General features: G+C 40.4%; 1 non-coding gene across 1 annotated transcript; it reads right to left on the bottom strand.

Annotated features, from left to right (window-relative positions):
* Nucleotides 1-492: 492 nt before the first annotated feature.
* On the bottom strand, nucleotides 493-599 carry LOC141682016 (small nucleolar RNA R71). Its single transcript, XR_012559420.1, has one exon. It is a non-coding gene; the product is annotated as a small nucleolar RNA R71 (small nucleolar RNA).
* Between the last annotated feature and the right edge of the window lie 3,934 nt (nucleotides 600-4,533).

Below are 4,533 nucleotides of genomic sequence, written 5' to 3'. Positions count from 1 at the left end.
ATTTTTAGTTTATGTGCTTGTCATCAGTGGTCGTTAAAGTTCACTGACTCGGATTCTTTTACTTTCTCGGTTTATTTGTTTTTGTTTCAGGTACTCATTACAATGGGAGATCCAGCAGCACGAACGAAAGCCTTGATGGATTTTTCTCAACCCAAGATCAATGACATTCAATCTAGCATTGTCCGGCCAGCTATCACAGCTAATACCTTTGAGATCAAGCCTGGCATAATTCAATGGGTACAGACTTCAGTCCAGTTTGGGGGTTCTCCAACGGAAGATCCCAATACACACATTAGGGATTTCATTGAAATATGCGACACCTTCAAGTTCAACGGTGTTTCTGAAGATGCTGTGAAGCTGAGACTGTTCCCATTCTCTCTGAAGGACAAGGCTAAGAGCTGGTTACACTCTCTACCAGCTGGTTTGATTACTACTTGGGAAGATCTTGCTCAGAAGTTTCTTACTAAATTTTTCCCTATGGCGAAGACAGCTGCACTCAGGAATGCTATTACTCAATTTGCACAGCAAATGGGAGAATCGCTAAGTGAAGCTTGGGAGCGCTACAAGGAGATGCTTAGGAAGTGTCCTCATCATGGAATTCCTGATTGGATGATCATCACTTGTTTTTACAATGGGTTGGGAGCACAGTCCAGACCCATGCTCGATGCAGCATCAGGCGGAGCATTATGGGCAAAGAGCTATGAGGAAGCTTATGATCTAATTGAACTGATGGCTACTAATGAATATCAGTATCCAACCCAGAGATATCCACAGGGCAAGGTAGCAGGAGTTCTTGAAGTGGATACAGCTACGGCTATCACTGCTCAACTAAAGGCGTTGTCTATGAAGATCGATTCTCTGGCTAACTATGGTGTTAAACAGATAAATAGTGTTTATGAGCTGTGTGCCGGTCCGCATGTGACGGAGCAATGCGCTATATCTAGTGACTCAGCTCAGTTTGTGAGCAACTTTCAGAGATCGCAACAACCAGTTCCAGACACTTATCATCCTGACAACTGGAATCATCCTAACTTCAGCTGGAGCAACAATCAGAATGTGATGCAACAGCCATTCCAGCAGTTTGGAAATAAGCTATTTAACCCTCCTGGTTTTCAGCAACAATTTACACCAAGACAACAACTCCAACTTCAACAACAAACTCATGATGCAGGTCTATCTTCGAATGAAAAATCTGAATTGGAGGAGTTGAGACTTATGTGCAAAAACCAGGCTCTTATATGCCAAAGCCAGGCTGTTTCTATCCAGAATCTGGAGAACCAAATAGGGCAAATTGCTAATACCTTATTGAATCGACCATCAGGAACGCTTTCTAGTGATATAGAAGCCAATCCAGGAAAGAAGAAAGTTGAAGAACATGTGAACGCCATCACCTTAAGGTCTGGAAAGGTCGCAAGCCCCCAAATTCAGCAAGACGAAGAGCCTGAAAAATCTCAAGATTCAGAAAATACAGTTGTGGCTGAAGAAGATGTGCAGAAGGAATTAGAGGTGGAACCAAGGAATACTACTGTGGAACACACTCCTCCTGAGGGTAATACAGGGGAGAAACAGATTTATCCTCCACCTCCTTTTCCTAAAAGGCTGCAGAAGAAAAAGCTGCATAAGCAGTTTGAGAAGTTTCTGGAGGTGTTCAAGAAACTTCATATCAACATACCTTTCGCTGAAGCTCTTGAACAGATGCCTAGCTATGCGAGGTTTATGAAAGGTATTCTCTCTCGGAAAGTGAAGCTCGGTGACTTAGAGACCGTTGCTCTAACGGAGGAATGCAGTGCTGTGCTGCAACAGAAGTTGCCTCCGAAGCTTAAAGATCCTGGAAGCTTCATTATTCCTTGTACCATCGGAAACTTGTCGTTCGACAAGTGTTTATGTGATTTAGGATCTAGCATCAATCTGATGCCCTTATCTATCTTCAAGAAGCTTGGTCTGCCTGAGCCAAAACCAACATACATGTCATTGCAACTAGCTGACCGTTCTATCGCTTATCCACGAGGTATAGTGGAGGATGTCTTGGTCAAGGTGGATAAACTCTTCTTCCCTGCTGACTTTGTAATTCTTGATTTTGAGGAAGATAAGAAGATTCCCATTATCTTGGGAAGACCATTCTTGGCTACAGGCCGAACTATGATCGATGTGCAAAAAAGAGAGCTTACGATGAAGGTTCATGATCAGAAGGTCACTTTCAATGTGTTCAAGGAAATAAAATTACCCACATCTAAAGAGGAGTGCTTTAAAGTAGAGCAAATTCAGGTTTTGAATGCACCTCTGTGGAAGAGGAAGTTGGATGTGCCATTCGATTCTCTTGGGTTAGCAGAGCTGAAAATTTCTCAGGATCGTATCGAGTCGTCTATTGAAGATGCTCCTACACTTGAGCTCAACCCACTACCAAATCATTTGAGTTATTCATTCTTAGGTGCACCCTCTGACAAGGGGTTAGGATATATCTTTAATGATGTAGAGGGAAGCCGAACGGATCCTCCAGTGCCTATAGAGGGTTCTTCTCATGTGCAGCAGGTAGTTGATAGGACTGGTGTTGGTGACGAGCAGTACAGGCGAGTAATTAGGCGTATGGAGGCCATGCACGACATTCACCGTCATCTTGCTGAAGATTTGACACATGCTTTCGGTACTATTTTTCGAGAAACTAGTGGCGAGGTTGATTGGCCACCTAATCCTCCACCCGAAGAGGGTGATCTTTCGGACGACTAGGTATGCCTGAAATCCTTATTATTACCTTCAATGAGGACATTGAAAATTTTAAGTTTGGGGGTGATAATATAAGGATTAGTAGTGTGTGTCCATATAGATTCATATAGATTTATGTTACATGTTTAGTTGTAGTTCATTCATATTTTTGCATGATTGTTCATTTAGGACATATTTGTTTGTTTTTATGTAATTTCATATAGTTGCATTTGCATGCATATTTAGCATGATCCCTTAAGATGAACTATGATATTGGATAAGTTGATGTTGATTTGAGTGTGGTGATGAGGAATAGAGGGATGTTTAAGTCTTAATGAATTGATTTGCATGCCAGAAATAAATATTTTCACAAAGTCTTATAGGGTTACTTTTGATCTAGATCATGATCATACTTGTTTGTTGTTGAGATTTAATCACTTGGTTATATTTAGAATTTGTGATATTCTCGTAATGACGTAAAAACACTGATTTTTTTTTATCTGGAGAAAAACTTGGATTTCATTGATAGTTGTTGTAAGGCTAGGCATCAAATGGCTAGTAGCCGGCTCATATTTTTATGAGTAGTCTAGGGTTGAATGAGATGGAGCGAAACGCACTCATTCAGAAAGTGTTGAAAAAAAAAGGAAAAAAAAGAAAAAAGAGAAAAAAAAATAAAGAAAAAAAGTATGTGTTTATGCACAATTGATCAAGAGTGAGCTCTTTAATACTCGATTTATTAAGTTCTAGGGGACTTTGTGCCTAGTGACCTAAGGCTTTAATAGTCTGGGATCTGCTAACCTAACGCTCGCTACATGGGTATTATTGTATAAGTCTTTTGGGACCTCATTCATTGCACGATCAAATAAGCATCTTTGCTATGTGTTCAATAATAGTGTGAATCCTTGTATAACTCTAGTAGAAAGGAGGTGTTGTGAGTCATAATGCGTTTATTGTCTATTCTGTTTATAAATTTTTGATTGTTTCAATGATAGATAAGTTAGGGTTATTGATCTAGTATCGAGAGTATATCTGTTAAGCATCCACACCCGCACGTTTCTGGTTTATGAGTTGGTTTGTGGGATTTATTTGAACTCTGTTTCAAGTTATTGCATTCTTAGAGGCATTGGTTTATTCATTTGGTTATGGTTATTCTGAGGGGATCGATTGCATTATCATTTAGTTGCATTCACATAGTTGCATTCATGCATTAGGTTTGTTTTGTAGTTTTGAGTCTGTTTATGCTTGAGGACAAGCATCGATTCAAGTTTGGGGGTATGATAAGTGGATTTTATATCCACTTGGAATGCTTTATTACAAGCTTAAATTGGTGTTTTGGACTCAAGTTGTTGGTATTTTGATGTGTTTTTGTGTTAATGCATTTCAGGTATCAGTTAAATGAAGAAAAGAGATTTTAAAGGAAATATGATTAAAAGTGATCAGAATTGGAAGCCAAGGCCATTGTTAAGTTGTAGAGAATCTCAATAGCTTCGCGTGGGCAGTTGAATCGCCTAATTCTGACGAGTAGAACTCAAGTTATGGCCAAAACAAGATTCATCAGAATATTTTTCCCAGTCAGTAGCTGAGCGCCCGCTCAGAGAGCTGAGCGCCCGCTCAGAGAGCTGAGCGCCCGCTCAGGAGAGCTGAGCGGCCGCTCAGGGCGCGGCTGGTCGCTGATTTCGCTGAAAAAGCCTTTTTTGAGTAGAATTTGACGATTTTAAGGGTCCAGGTCCACTAGGGGCGTATATATACTTAAAAAAAAAGGTTTTCATCATCCGGGAAGATTGGGATACCAAGGAGAAGACCTAGAAGCACAGAACAACTCCAAAAAAGAAG

This window comes from Apium graveolens, chromosome 8 (genome assembly GCF_009905375.1).
Source record: "Apium graveolens cultivar Ventura chromosome 8, ASM990537v1, whole genome shotgun sequence".
NCBI lineage: Eukaryota > Viridiplantae > Streptophyta > Magnoliopsida > Apiales > Apiaceae > Apium > Apium graveolens.
The sequence above is the reverse complement of the archived record's forward strand: the minus strand, read 5'-3'. Positions and strand labels throughout refer to the sequence as shown.